Below are 16499 nucleotides of genomic sequence, written 5' to 3' on the forward strand. Positions count from 1 at the left end.
GCCGTTTGGCTAGCTAGATCGGTGTTGTTACGGCAGCTGGAATGGTTTGTAGTGTACCTCGCAAAGGCTTCTAACGTGTATTGAGGGATGCCCATTAGGCAAGTGCAGAAGAGTGAGGTTGCCGATTGCAAGCTAAAGCAAAAGTCGTTTTGGCTCGTCTTATTTACCTAAATAACCCGTAAATTCCCTGACAGTGACAAAAGGTGAATTCCCTCGCTCCCTGTGATAAAGCAATAACCACCACACACACTAAACATAGCATTTGCCTGTTAGAAACGCATTTTCTCGTTGGCAGCAACGGTTGAGTTTCCTCCACGCTTCTCCCGGCCTTCTTTCGGGGTTCCTGGGCTGTCTCCTTCTTCTTCGGTGTTCACAGGAGCCATACCTGCAAAACTCAGAGTCCCTCGTTACTGTTCTCTTTCATCAGATCTGGTTTGACCTTTCTCGCCGGGATCCACATGACACTTCCCGTATTGACATGTTTTACAGCAGCATACCCTCTACCCCATACTAGAATCCTCCATCCTGGCTCCCATATTCCTGCCTCCGTTCTTATTTTGACTAGAGGGCCTTCCTCTAGAATTCTGGGTCGCCAATGCTTTTCTACTGGTGCCCTGCTGGCATCCCCTCTTTCATAGTGATTTAAGGCAAACTGAGCTTTGGCCAGTATCTCTCCTTGTCTTGCTATTGGGATTCTGTCGTTATATCCCTCCCCCTCCCCAAGAACATAGATCTTTTCTTTGAGGAGGCGGTTAGCCCTTTCAACGATGGCCTGTCCTTGTGAGTTTCCCGGAATACCCGTAGTATGCTGAATTCCCCAGGCCTCTAACCAATCCTTGGTGGACCGTGATGTAAAACATGAGCCGTTGTCCGTTTTAATCTGCACTGGCAAGCCAAGGACCGCAATAGCTACAGCCCAGTGGGCCTGGGCCGAGGTAGAATTAGCTTTTCCGTGTTGGGTAGCCACGATCATCGTGGAGGCTGTGTCAACAGTAACTGCCAACCACGACCGAGGTGACATTCACGGCTCCCACGTAAAGTCCGTCTGCCATATTTGCAGCGGCCCTAAGCCGCGGGGGTTGACCCCCGCCCCAATAGCAGGAGCTGAATTACAGTGAGGGCAGGCCTGCACCACATCCCTTGCAGCTGTAATGGAAATACCACAGGCTCGAGCGAGTGCCCTGGCGCCTATGTGAAGCGTGGAGTGGAGGTCTCTGGCCTTCCGGATCGTCAGGACACGGGACCCTGCAGCCGCATCTGCGGCTGCGTTGCCCTCTGAAAAGAATCCTGGTACATCCGAATGACTTCTTACATGTAAAATTGCTATAGGCTCTACTCGGGTGCACAAAGCATCTTCTAAGATAAGCGCTGCTTCCGTACTAGGGATGCCTTCCTGGCCCATTTTCAAAGCGAGCTTAGCTGCAAAAGCAGAATCTGTGACTATGTTACAGGGAAGGGAGGGCCAATAAACAATCGCCATCGCAACAGCCCTGACCTCGAGCATCTGAACGCTGGCGCCCGGATCTGTGAAGATTATGGAATCCCAGCGACCATTTGTTTCCCACACTACTGCCCCTTGCCCCGTTGATGATGATGCATCAGTAAACAGGGTAGGCCCTTCCACGGGCGAGTCTTGCACCCTGCACCGTAACGACAGCTGCAATGGTCTCGCCAGTTCGAAAATAGGGGGCGAGTCCGCAAATGTGAGGGAAGCTGACGTCCCTTCCAAAGCAAGCAAGATGGGCTCTGGGAGCGGTAAAGAATCACGAAATGATGTAGGGAGATAGATAATAGAAGGTTCTTGTCCAAAGGCTCTGACAGCTGTATGACGGCACTTACGAAGAAGCCTAGCCAATATTTCCAGCCAGGAGGAGTACGCACGCGTGGGCTGAACGGAAAAATGCCACCACAATGGTTGCGGTTTGGCTCCCAAGTCATGGCCTATAACAGCAGCCGCCCCACTCTCGCATTTACAGGCAGCTACTTCTAGCTCCCTTCCAGGATCATATCGAGACAGAGCCGATTGACAACAGGATTCTGTTATTTCCTTCCATGCCTCTGCCATTTCGGGCGTGATGGAACGCGCCTCGTTCGGATCCGAGCCCTTAAGCTGCTCATAAAATGGCTGCATGAGGCGAGGAGGGATCCCCAGTGCCCCTCGAACCCATTGTAGGGCTCCTACTAGCTTCTGCACATCCCATAGCGTGCGTATCCGGGGTTTGATGTCAACCCCGACTGGGTGGACAGTTTTGTCTCCCAGCCGATATCCTAAAAACTGGACCCCCGATCCTCTCTGGATCTTTTCAGCAGAAATAGTGAAGCCGGCTGATGTCAGGAGCGTCACCACTTGGGCTTCTAATGACTGGAGCCCCGATGGGGTCGGGGATGATAGCAGTAGATCATCCATATAGTGCAGCAGGAGGAACTGCCTAGGGGACTGTCGGACCGGACTCAGAACTCTGTCAATCACTATCTGACAGATCGTGGGAGAGCACGCCATCCCTTGTGGGAGCACTCGCCAGTGATACCGACGAGCCGGGCCTTGGTTATTATGGACAGGAACCGTAAAGGCAAAAGCCTCCCTGTCTTGCTCAGCCAGGGGTATGGAGAAAAAGCAATCCTTCAAATCGATAACAACAACCCCCCAGCCTGCAGGCACGGCGGATAGTACGGGCGCACCCTGCTGAACTGCACCAAAAGGCACTAACTGAGCGTTAACTGCGCGCAAGTCATGCAGCAAGCGATAGGATCCTGACCGCTTTTTTATCACAAATACAGGAGTGTTCCATTGACTAAGAGAGGGTTCTATATGACCTAAGCGAAGCTCTTGCTGTACTAATGCGTGAAGCGCTACAAGCTTTTCCGTCGGTAAGGGCCACTGATCCACCCAGACAGGTCGCACTTCCTGTCTCCAGCGCAGTGGGATCGCATACTGCGTCGACAATTGGCAGATCGTGGCCCCCATTATAAATTGTTATGCCTGCTGCCACACTCCGCAGAAAGTCCCTCCCCAAGAGGGTTCCCGGCACCTGCGCCACTAACGGGGTAAGCAGAACAGGCCTTTCCAGGGAACCATCCCTGCTGATTACGATAATCTCAACCATCTGGGCGGACCTCCGGGTGGGCGTTGTTCCTCCCACTCCCGCTATCATCTGTGCCGCCCCTGTAGGCCATGTAGAGGGCCAATCGGATTCCGCAATAACCCGATGCGATAGAGAAAGCGCCCGTGTTTGTAGGGTTAACTATAAACGCGGCTGGATTCGCTAGGCCCTTTTCTTTCGCTTTCTCTTTAACTTTAGCCCAGTCAGTAACCAGGCCCCCCCCCGGCCGCGGGCTCCCCCGCCCCGCTCCGCCCACCGCCCTATCGCGTTCTTCAAGGGGCGGTTCTGGCTGAGACGTTTTGTCCAAAGAAGGGCATAAAGACGGAGCAGGGTAAGGCGAGGGCGGGGCTGTCGGCTCACATGACTGACTCGGCGACTCCTTCTTCTCCGTCTCTCCGCCTCCGCTCTCTGCCGTCGCCGCCATCTTTGCCTCGCTGGATCTATAAGAAAGCAAAGACCCGCTCCCGGCAGCCCCCGTCACGCTCCGATCCTCCCCGAACCCTCCTTCTGCCTTTGCCGCTTTAAGAGCCTCAAGTATCAAGCCCCACGTTTTAAGCTCTGAGGCTTTTTGGTTGGACATGGCGCGCTGGCACAGCGCCGAAGTGAGTGAGTCCCACTTGTTTGAATCGAGCACCTGTTGAGGGGAGTCCAGCTCACCCTCCTTTTCTAGCCACGATAACACGGCCGCAATCTCCTTCTTAGAAGGAACAGTCTTACCGCAATAACTTTTACAAAAATATAAAAGTACCTTAGTTACTTGATCCATAATTACACACGCGACCTGCCGCCACCTCACAGGTTCCACCGCAGTGTGTCTTCCGTAGGCGACCTGCCGCCACCTCACAGGTTCCACCGCCTTACGGGCACGCCGGGCAGCTACTACTCACAGGGTGAATCACGTCGGGGTCACCATTTGTTGCCGCTCTCTCTGCAACATTCGTTTTCCACCCCATAAGATGCTGCTTTGCCAGCGAAACCGACCCCATACCAGGTCGGGGCCAAATGCTCACACAGACCCCAAGTATAGGTGAAGCAAAATGGCGTTTATTAAAATGTAGCAGGCACTTAAATATTCTCGTCCCGCTTTGTCTACACCCCTTGCATACACGCTGTCCTATCGTGGGACAGCACCTGGCAAGCCCTGAGCATAGGGAACCTGACCCCGTCACACACCGTGTCCTCGCCACGCCTACTACAGTGTCCTGAACTGCCATAGGGATGATATGATGGGAGTCCCCTTAGCAATGAAGATTGGAGTGTTGACCACACTATCAGTAGGCCATGTACCTACTACTGAAGGGAGTACTAAGCCTCTCACCTCTAATAATCTCCCCCAAGGTGCAAGTAGGCCTCTTAGGTCTTACCTGCACCTTCCAAGGCCATTTTATTCTATGGGTACCTGGATCTAAATTCTCAGAGGCAGGGAGCAGAAGATTATTTTCATTACCAATCTGGGGTCTTACCTGATTATCAGTGCCCATAATTTGGATTCTAAGCGGGGTAGCCCATGTTGTCTGCAACATTCTCAGGGCACTGGGTCTGCCGTCTTAGGGTCTTTCATTCAGGTCCCGCAAGGTTTCATAGAGTCTTTTTATCTACCCCTGCAGGGACTGGGAGTCCGTTTTCAGGGCAGCCTTAAGAATACCATTATAACATTCAGTGAGGCCTGCCCCCGTTGGATTATATGGCAGGTGGAATCACCATTCGATGTTGTTTTCATCTGCCCAGTGCTGTATCGTTGCACCAGTAAAATGAGTCCCTTGGTCGCTCTCGATGACTTGAGGTGTCCCATAGGCAGACATCAGTTTAGTGAGTGCCTTGTTGGTATATGCCTGTTTGCTTTCGGTACTGGATAGGCCTGCAGTAGCCCACTTGCAGTAGCCCACGCAGGTCAGGGCATATCTTGCCCCCTCAGACCGAGGAAGGGGCCCAATGTAATCGACCTGCCATCGCTGGAGAGGATTGTGTCCTCTAGAAAGATGGGCTGTTGTTTCGGGCAACAATCTTGGTCTCATCTTAGAGCAAACATCACAATCCTGGCATGCCTGGACGATGCCAGGTAGCTGTATGGGCAGTCCCCATGCTTTGGCAGCTGCCCACATTGTCTTTTGTCCCACATGCCGTAGCTTCTGATGTATGCATGTCGGCTTCATTATTTCCTGGTGATTGTAGGGGCTGATGACCAGAAACATGGTAGACACATATAGTCCTGTATTCCGTATGTCTAACCACATGTCTTTGCCCCAGATTGGTCAGGTGTGGATAGTCGATTCCTGGGTGGCCCACTTTGCAATCCAAAGAGTGAGCCCCCAGTATACAGCCCAACTATCTGTACAGATATTCAGAATACCATCACCGGGTTCCTTGGTTATAACCATCCACATGGCTCCACAGCTCGTATTTCTGCCCATTGGCTGCTCTGACCATCCCCCATCCCCCTCGTCAAACCAGTTTGTCTTGGTGGAGGGATGGTATACTCTCCACTTGCTTGGGTTGCCCTTGCTGGACCCATCTGTGTACCAGGCACCTTCAGGGCTAAGATATTTTCTCTCCTGAATAGGACTCTTCTCTGGTGGAGCGACCAATGTTTCTTTTGGTGCATCACTGTGATATATGTCACTAGGCCTAGGATCTTCTAAGTTCTTATTTCAAGGGTGATGAAGACAGACTACTCCTTTGGCTGAGGTAGGCAACCCATCATGCCACTGTTTGTGCTTGGGCCATCCCTGTCTTAGGAAGGTGGATCAGATCTTTCACCCACTCCTGAATCAGCAGAGTGGTCTTAACTATAACTTCATCTGTTATTGGCTCTACTGCCTGTAATGTAGAGTAGGCATCCAATAACTGTTTTTCCGTCATACTGTATCTTTCTTTTACTCAATGCCAGACCTGAGACCAGAAACCAATGGGGATCTGAACAGAACTCTGGTGTTGCCACAGGCCCCAACCAAAGCCATCTTGAGTAATGTGAACATCCAACTCAGCTGGAAGGGTAGGATCAAATATACAAATATACAAATATACAATCCTAATGCCTGGGCTTGTTTAACTGCCAGTTTTGCTTGTTGGAAAGCGTCCTGTTCTTTTTTGTGAGCCTGTACAGTGGCCTTAGCAGCTGTGCTAAGTGAGGTATAAAGGAACGCCAGTACCCCAATATACCTAGAAACTCTTGCAGCTGCTTAGGTGTTCTAGGGACTGGGAACGCCTGAACCTTATCTATGACAGCACTGGGTAGTACTTTGGTCTTTCCTGACCAAACCACCCACAGAATTTTACAGACAGGCCCGGACCTTGCACCCTTTGAGGATTTATAGCCTATCCTCTCTGTTGCAAATAGGTAGTTAATGAATCTGCTGCCTGTCCTACTGCCTCCAGTGAGTTAGATGTCAACAGGAGATCATCAGTATAATGATATGTTAACATCAGGTTTTTTCCAATTAGCCAGGTCACACGCCACTAGACTATGACAATACATTGGTGAATGCACATACCCCTGTGGCAGGACCTGAAAGGTCCATTGCCTGCCTCCCCATGTAAACGCAAACTGATCTTGCGATTCTTCAGCAATTGGGATACTAAAGAATGCATTTGATAAATCTAGGACAAAATGATAGGTTTTTATCTCTCTACTTAATGTGTCCATTAGGGAGGCAATACTGGGTACGGCCATGTGAATAGGCGGCGTGACCTTATTTATGTAATCCACTGTCATTCTCCACGTGCCATCCAACTTTCACACTGACCATATGGGGGAATTATATGGGATGTGTGCAGGTCTTATAATGCCTACTTTTTCTAATTCCTGCACCGTTCTTGATATTTCATCTTGCCCACCCAGCAGTCTATACTGCTTTACATTAGTAATCTGGCACGGTTTTGGCAGGCAAACAGGCCCATGTTTCGCATGACCTCTTAATATTGCCTGCACCGTCTGGATACTGATACATCTCTGTCGAAGTCTGAACTCTCGTGCAGTTGTCTGAAGAGCCAGACCCCATAGAATATCTATGTCCAGGATGTATTCCTGGACTGGGGCAATAGACACTTTATACTCCCGGGGTAGGAGATGCCGAACCCCCAGTTTCAACCATGTTTGGGTGACAGGAATAGTCTGTCCCCCAAAACCACGAATCATACTCTGTCTCCATCAAATTTAGTCGGATCTCCATAGATAATTGATGTTTCTGCTCCAGTGTCCACTAACATCATAACTCTGAATATTTTTTCAGGACCAATAAATCGTTAATTCTACGTAGGGCCCCTGGTCCCATCTGGAGGCCCTAGGGGGGACTAACATCCCTCATCACGCCATGAATTGTGCTATGGTCAATTCTTTTGGCTCCAGTGGCTCAGGCATAGTGATCTGAGGAGGCTTTTTTTTCCTACTGGGGACTAGAAAGTCTCCTAAATTCCATGTTGTAGTTGGCAGCCTATTTATAACTCTTACCCTAGGTTTCTTCTGAAATTTTTGATTTTCCTTTAGTTTTTTCCAAAGCTGGAGGAGGATGTGATTGGGCTGGTGGTCAATCTTAGCGAATTGGACCGCAGTCCAAATTAAGTCATTAAATATTTGCTTTTGGGAAACCCTTATGGGTCCTGACTGAGGAGCTTGAGTTGCCAGCCTCTTGGTTTTAATCACTGGCAGGACCTCGGCTTCTTCTAATGTCTTTATGTTGCCCCTAGTCCGTAGGTGTTCTGTTTCTCCTAGGTCAGCCACTAACTGGGCAGCCTGCTGGTCTACCGCTTCTGAGGCCACCAGGGAATTTAATATACAGATCAAAATACCATATAGATAGAGCGGAGCATGCTGTAGAATCAAGTCTCTCATCCCTGCTAAGAATTTGACCATATCAGGGCCATCAAATGTATCTTCCTAAATTGCTTCCCTTATGCCTAGTTCACAGATATAATTTTGAAGGTCTTTCATGGAGGACCACATCCCTGTACACAGAGGTATATCACATTTATTCGGCCATACCATTCTATTATAGAATGGTCGCCATTAACCATTCTATTATAGAATGGTTTTCATTAAGATATTGAACACCTGCATATAACCTCTGCCTGAGGACAGGATGGACAGTCATGGTGGCCAAGTTGGCTATTTCCGGGCCAGTCACCATAACACTTTCTGCCCCAGAATCCCACAGCGTTAATAACCAAGCTGGCACACTTTCTCTAGGCTTTTGCCGAAATCGCTGTCCTAAATCCCTCAATTCTATTGCCATGTATGGCTGGGCTGTTATGTGCAAATAAGTCTGGGCAGGGGGCAACAGATCAGGCAGCACCCCTGCCAGTCTATCCTGTATTTTCTTTGTTTTCTAAATTGCAACAGGATGGACCTCTAGCAGATCTGTTGCAATCAGAGCTTCTAGATGTAATTTAGAATTTTTATTTTCCTGATCAACAGTCTGTTGATTCAGGAGTCTGGTAATTGTCTCTTGAAATGTTGCGAACTTGACCTACTGGAAGATGCAAAATTGGTTTCTTTGTTAATATGCCAAGTTCTTGCTCTAACTTTTTAATATGGTCATTCAAAAGTTGGTTTTCATCTTCTAAAGTATCATTCCTCATTTCAGTGTGATTTAAAGCTTTTAATAGTGGCCATGCCACTGTGGAGGCAGTAATTATCATTCTTTTATGATTAGTGTATCTTTGCTAAGTCCCTGAAAGTAGTCTGCCATGCAACATGGGGAGATATTTCCCATAACGTGTAGGGGACCCTATTTTTCCATGATAACCACTAGTTCTTAACAGGAAGATCCCACAAATCCTAGGATATGTCCCAGAATCATTTTATCTAGTGAGGTAAAGTCTTCTCCCCTCCCCCCCCCCCCCCATTTATAGAAATGGTGAAATTGTCTTCACCTGTGCTCCCAGGGCTGACTCATTGCTCACCTAAGGTGGTCAATCAGAGATTCAGGCTGTGATTCAGCAGTTCCCATACACGTGTTCATATATATGAGGGCTCATATGTATGAGAGCCAGAACTGCACCTGTGAATTAGTTAGAAACAATACAATTTGGTCTGCCAGAGAAAGTACAATACATCAGCACAGCTTGGACGGAAAACTGTCAGAGTGAATACAAAGATTTTTCTGTTGAATAACATGTATGTCTTAAGAAACTGTTTATTTTGTTCTGTAAATTAAGGAGTTTAGCCTGTTTTTAAAAGCTGAATCTTCATTTAAATCTCTTGTTTGTTAAAAGAAAATTCCCTATTACATAGATGTAATGTGAGTATACAAAGAGAAGTTTTCCACCCCAACCCAGCTTCTCTTTATAACTTTTCTTACTTAATGTCTCCCATCTCTGATTTGCTCTATGTTGCTCTCTGAAAAACTCCTCTGCCTCTTTCTCGCACTTCACATAAGCAATGGCTAATCTATCATACTGTGATGATTTTCATAGCTGATTACTTATGCAACTTCATCCTTTGTCTATCACAGCTGAGAGTGCTGAGACTGCAGAGAGTGCTTACCAGGGATGAAATGAGGAGGCAGTTTCTGAGGAAGTTACTCCAATATGCACTTTAAGCAGGAAAAACAAATTCCCCACAATCCTTCCTGTGTCAAATGCCCCCAAAAGCATGTGAGAACAGGATATGTAAACAGATTGCAGGGCTGAGCTCACCTTCAGGGTTTGAGTTAATACAATTTATAGACCATCCTGAAGTGCTTAGTAGGCATGGTGTCAAGCAGCTCTATTTTGAGGCACTTATATCTCAAACATTCTTATCATAGAATCATAGAATGGTCTGTTGAAAAGGACCTCAAAAATCATTTAGTTTCAACCCCCCTGCTATGTGCAGGGTTGCCAACCAGCAGACCAGGCTGCCCAGAGCCACATCCAGCCTGGCCTTGAATGCCTCCAGGGATGGGGCATCCACAACCTTCTTGGGCAACCTGTTCCAGTGAGTCACCACCCTCTGTGTGAAAAACTTCCTCGTAATATCTATCCTAAACTTCCCCTGTCTTAGTTTAAAACCACTCCCCCTTTTCCTATCACTATCAACCCATAATAAAAAGTCCTTTCCCCTCTTGTTTAAATGCTCCCTTCAAGTACTGGAAGGCCACAATGAGGTCTCCCTGTATGTTTGTGCACATGTTTACAGGCTGGTGGAAGTATATGTGTTCATATCAGCATGGTACTGAAGAAAACTTCCTTAGCACTTCTCACATCTCTCATCACTCTCTCTGCTCCTGGGCATAGCTTGCTTGTTATTAACAAACTAGGGCTGTGGCTAAGAGTGCCAACTGCGTTCCCCTCCTGCCGGGTGCCCTACAGATAGAGAACAAAAAGACTGCTTCTAATCTCAAGAGTTTATTGTTCAATATTTCCAAATTCCTGGATATAAACATGTATACTATAAATATGTATAAATATAAATACTATAAAAACTATAAATATTTCCTTGAATATTTATGATATAATGCCACAGTAAAGTTACAGCTGAATATGTGACATTACAACATATGGAGATAGAAGAGTGCCGCAGTATTCTCTCATTCCCAAATGAGAGAATTACATAGAATAGAATCCTTACAAATGGTATTGCACTTCTTGACTTGCCAATAAAAAAGTAAAAAATAAAAAGAAGATTAAGTTTTACTAAGCAGGACTGAGCTTCAGATAAAATGCCTTCCTTCTCTGCTATCTAGAAGGAGAATGTTATTCAGAGGTAAGATAGGGAATTGATAATCTGCTGCTTGTATGTGATCCATGGGAACCACTATTTTAACAAAGAAAAAGCCCACGTGAATAACATTCCCCTGACTAATGATTCCATATACTGTATTATTTGTTGTTTTTATTTTTGTTTTTCTTTTTAACAATTCCCTTCTTTGCTCCTTGTGCTATGCTGTAAATGCCACCACTAATGAGATAATATCAGTGTGTTTGAGAGCAGACTGACCCTGTTGTTTTCAAGCAGTTTCAACTTCTCGACAGTCAGGAGCCTGCCTAATGTTTTGTGGCTGCCTCTGGTCATTGACATGGTACAAACTCCCTTATCTTCCTGTGGGAGGAAGGTCACTGCCAAACCCATGGCTACTTGACTGGAGAACGAGGCAGTTTGCAGCTATCCAAACACACGGCCTTAGCCAAGCAAAGGGTATATAAATAATTGCCTAAAATAGTTCCCATCTGAATGTGTTTCAGTTTTTCTCTGTGTGTCAACAGATGATATGCACTGTCATGGTGCTATATATGACTCAAGGCTCACTTAAGAATTTTACAATAAAAAAAAAAAAAAAAAAAACATTGTTTAGGATTTCTGCAACTTGGACACTTTCTCAAGTATCTTCCTCTATTTTTTTACAGAGGCCTTTCAGTGAATCTTTGTGCACTGAAAAGCTCACCTCACAAAGCTATTATTCTATTTTTATTTCCAATATTACAGGTCTTACAAAAGAGCTTGCAGGATGATGCCGTGCATTCTGCCACCAACTCCTTGCAAATTCTCTATGTGCTCCCTCATTGGGCCTAAGAATAGCAGGAAAGTGTGAGAGTAACAGGAGTTAAAGCATTTTTAGTCCTCTGCCCTCTCACATAAGAATTACTGGTGTAGACCATTTATTTGGGAGATCAGATATTCACTTGAAAGGAGTAATGACCATGAAGCTGAGCATCTGGGAAGTCATAAAAATGGCTCCAGAAAAATTTGTGACTTATGGATAGAGGGAGCACTAAGCCTAAAACACATGTGAACTTGAGCTGCTGTGAGTTGCACAAGCTGTCAAGGTTCAGTTCACTTTGAGCACCTCCAGCTCTGTCCACACACAACAAGATTCATCTGTTTGTGACTTCTCAACCTCACAACTCACCATACATGATTCTAGTGTCAAATTTCTTTCCAGGATCTCCCATTTACAGGAGTTTCTAGAGCACAGGGAAAAGTCTCAGATTCATCTTCACCATCCCCTCACCCAGAGGCATCTAATGCTCCTCAGCTCCACAGGATGCAGTCAGTGCCCTAGAACAAAGGCGTAGGAGAGCACAGGCCCAAGACCTTGCTTCCCTGCCATACCCCTATTATCCTGCGAGCCAGAACCTAGGCCACTAGAAAGCAGTGCACGGCTGACAGGGATCCAGTACTTCACTAACTCTCATGAAGGTACTTAGAGCTAAAGATTGCACGTATGCAATTAGATCACAGTCTTGCTATCTCTGGTGGTGTTTCCTGGCACATCCATTCCTGAGAACAAGGCGCCTTGTTGCAAGGCAGGGCACCTGCAAGATGGATCTTTGGGTGGAAGGCCAGGGCTGGGTGTGAACAGCAAAACTACTTTGTTTGAAGGAAGCTATCATTATTCTCTCTTTGAGGCACCAGTAGCATCCCATCATGGCGGAGAGACACTTGCTGCTCCCCACAGTGAGAGACCTCCATGCTCCTCATGATATTTTTTGGCAAGCTGAGCACAGCTTGTTTCTTTGGCTAAGGAGTGCTTTGCTCTTTCCTTTGATGTTCTTCAATCTCAAAATTTTGGGCCAGAGTTAGCATAGGTATCTGCCTGTCTGTAACAGTGTTAAAATCTAAGCCAAGAAAAAATGCTGAGTCAGGAGGCCTCTGTGCTGAAATTTATTAAGCTCCTCCTCACCTCTTATTCTATAGCAGATAATCAGTCATTAAACTGTCATGAATGATAAAACCCCAGTATGTTTTATTCACATTTCTCAGGTTTTCATCTGAAAACTACTTCTCAGCATGAAAGAAAGATACATGATAGGCATAGTATCCCCAAAACAAGTGTGTTGCTCTTTTTGAATCCCTAGTAGAAGCATGTACAAGTAAGTACAGATATACTTAGATTGCAGTGGCCTTATGTCTTGCTATCTGATAGCTCTTTCAGTCACTCAGAACATCTCCAATGGATTCTGCTATCTGACCTGGTCTAACCACAGTACAGAATTTTGGAACACATCCTGTGCCTACCTTCTCTTGAGATGCAAATACATTTTAGTGTTGGCTGTGGGAATACAGCGGGCTGTTAACAAAATATAATTATTATTGTTCAAATATTCACCTTTCACTCGGAATCCTGTGTAGAAAGCCTGCTGAAGGGACACTGATTTCTAAAAAGTCAAAAAATAATTTTCAAGGTCTTTTTTTTTTTTTTTGCATCATCTTTATACAAAACATAACTGGCTTCTCTATACAGAAGTTACCAGAGAATACCACAAGGAGTGATAAAGTAAGATAACGTGTTCAGTATGGCTGGCAAAGAGTAATCTTTGCTAATTTTCAAGGCCACAGTAGTATCAACTGATGACTGCAGACAATAGGAAAATAACAGTATTGCCACACCTAGAATACTGAGTTCAGTTTTGGGCCCTTCATTACATGAAAAGCATTGAGGCCCTGGAGTATGTCCAGAGAAGGGCAATGAAGCTGATGAGTGCTCTGGAACACAAATTTTGTGAGGAGCACGTGAGAGAACTGAGATTATTTAGTCTGGAGAATAGGCTCAGGGGAGACCTTATCACTTCCTACAACTACCAGAAAGGAGGTTGTAATAAGGTGGGAGTTGGTCTCTTTTTCAACATAACAGTGACTGGGTGAGAGGTAGTGGCTTGAAGTTTCGTCTGGGGAGGTTCAGTTTGGATAGTAGGAAAGATTTATTCTCTGAAAGAGTGGTGAGGCACTGGAACAGGCTGCCTAGGGAACTGGTTAAGTCACTGTCCCTGGAGGTGTTTAGGAATCATTTAGATGTTGTTCTAAAGGACACAGTTTAGTGGAGAAATATTGGTGGTAGGTGGACGGTTGGACTAGATGATCTTGAAGGTTTTTTCCAACATTGGTCATTCCATGATTATAGATTCTATTACTCTACAATTAAAGACTCATTGCCATTAAAAAGAAACTACACTCCCCTCACCACTTCAGAAAAAAGCATTTACCTTGCATTGCTTTACATCAGCAAACATTCCTAAATCAAATGTAAGGAAATATATTTAGAAATGTATCATTCTCAGGAAACCGGGTAGGCTTCGGTGAAACCAAAATGGTCCTGGGCCTTACTCTGTCACCTCTGTGGCAAATGAACTCAAGAGGAGATCCAGTCTCCCTGATGAGCAAAAAGCTAGACCCAGGAAGTGCAATGTCTCTGACTCATGCAATGGAGGTAAATCCTTCCTTCTAGGCTGCACATACAGGAGAATATAAAAAGCCATGTGAATCAAAACAAACTACAAACTGTTTAAAAAGGAACAGCATTATTGAAAAAAAATGTTGTAAAAGCAGTGGTAAACCTCAGTGGTCTGGGTTTCAGACTACAGAAAATCCCTTTGAGAAGTAGTAAACACACTAAAAATAGTACTTGGTTTATTTTAAATCATCTTAAAATAATTCTCTTTGCTTTTTGTATCCTGTTTTGCAGCTCCACATTAGAAATCGCCAGCAATCTTCCACCAGTAGTAAAAAGGCCATCATAATATTTCACAGGCTACTGCAGAGTCCAGACCCAATACAGAAGAACGCACTAAGTGAGGAACATGTATTCAGGACAAAATTTGAGCTTGTAAGGAATGTATACTTCTCAGTGTGAGATTTTGATGCAAAAATACATCTGGAAATAGAGTAATGCTAATCTTAGTGTCCTGAGCAATCAAAAGACAAGACAGAAAGGATATAATCTAACTGGAGAGCAATTTACTTTAATTCATCTCAGCAATAATTCATCCAGAATAGTGTTGTGACCGTATCGGGAATCATTTCAATCTGGGTGAAGACTATCACTCCCCATGCACCCCTTCCCATCAGGACTCAGCTGTCACAGTGAAGCCACTGCCCTCTGCTAACAAGAGAAAGAAAGTGCATCTCTTACAGCAGCAGGCAGGAACGGGGCTAACTTCATGGCCTTTACATGTGAGCTCAATGTCTAGACTAGTTTTGCAGCCAGTGGACAGAAGCAAGTACCTCCAGAGGATTTGTCTGACCTATGTCAGACTCTTTATGATTACTTTGGTAATCATTTTTTTTTCCTACACCGATAAATAGAGATGGAAGGAATGGCTCAGTTTTGTTAGATAAATTCTAACCTTAGGACGACCAACTTTCAGCCTTGCTTCAATAACTGACATCTTTTGCAAAATCACCGTATTCTGGATTTGTTACGTGTCCAGAGCACCTAATACTACTTCTCTCTTGAGACAGCTGACTAAATGTTCACAATAGCTCTCAAATCTGACTTCTGGTCAGGTATAATAGAGAAGGTGGGTGGAAGAGACATTGTTCCTATATCTACCCTCTGGTACTAGAGGCTTAAATGAACGTTACTTATGCAGTCTTTAAAATATTCCTTTCTCTGCATCCTGTTACCCTGGTTTCAAACCACCATGGTAATAGCTCAGAAGAGTGAAAAGCCTTTTTTTTTTCTTTCTTTCTTCCTTCCTTTTTTTTTTTTTTTCCTAACCCGCCTGAGTATCTGCAGGAGTTTTTGAGACTGGGAGAATTACAATCCAAGTACAGGTTAATGTATACTTTCAAAAAATTCTCCTGCTTTGGAACATATATTAGTAAATGTGCTTAGTAAAACATCCCATGTGTTTCAAATATTTTCCATAAGTTTTTCTCATTTTCCTCTCACTTTGAAGTTGTTTTCTTGCTTTCTTTCTTCCCTCCTCTCCATTTATTTATTTATTTATCTACCCATCTATCTCTCTATTTATTTATTTATTTTAAGTCTGTAATTTTGACAAGAGTTTCCTTTTCATTCTGACTCAACAGGCGTTCCCACCCCAGATGGAACTCTATGATCTTCTATTTTAGTAACTGTGTATCTGCAAAATATACTTGTTCTTCATTGCTGCATCTCCTGTACAGCTACAGCTAAAATTAATTATCCCGATGCCTGCTGCCTTTTGTGCTCTTTGATTTTCAGTTCAGTAAGGTTCTCTTTAGCTTTTCTAGAAATATTTCCACAGTCATAGAAGTACTAGCTGGGGGAATACAAAGCCTTTGAACATTTGGCACCATAGTTTGTTTTTTAATATTCTCCTTCTGCGTGAATATAAAAGAAAAATACATTGTTTATAGAAGCCTTCAACATAGAAAGTAGACAAGCGCTTGCTTAGGTATAACTCCTCAGTCAAATGTAATGCAGATTACAAAACAAGGACGGGATTACACCAACATTATACCAGGTGATGTGGTCTGTCACTTAGACTTTTCCTAAATGATGAAAATGCTTTGTAAATAACACAGCACACTGTAATCATAAAATACAAAATGGCCATTTTTTATTAAAATTCACCCCAAAACAGAAAACCTGAAGAAATCTTATTAGAAAGAGACGGTTCCCCTTAGTCAAGGCTGCTCAGTTCTAATGAAATTCTTGCCCTGCAAAATCTTAACCAAATTTTCATGTACATTTTACATACACAGGTTTCCCATGATAC

The sequence above is a fragment of the Phasianus colchicus genome, chromosome 1, assembly GCF_987193195.1.
Source record: "Phasianus colchicus chromosome 1, bPhaCol1.hap1.1, whole genome shotgun sequence".
In the NCBI taxonomy this organism is placed as follows: Eukaryota; Metazoa; Chordata; class Aves; order Galliformes; family Phasianidae; genus Phasianus; species Phasianus colchicus.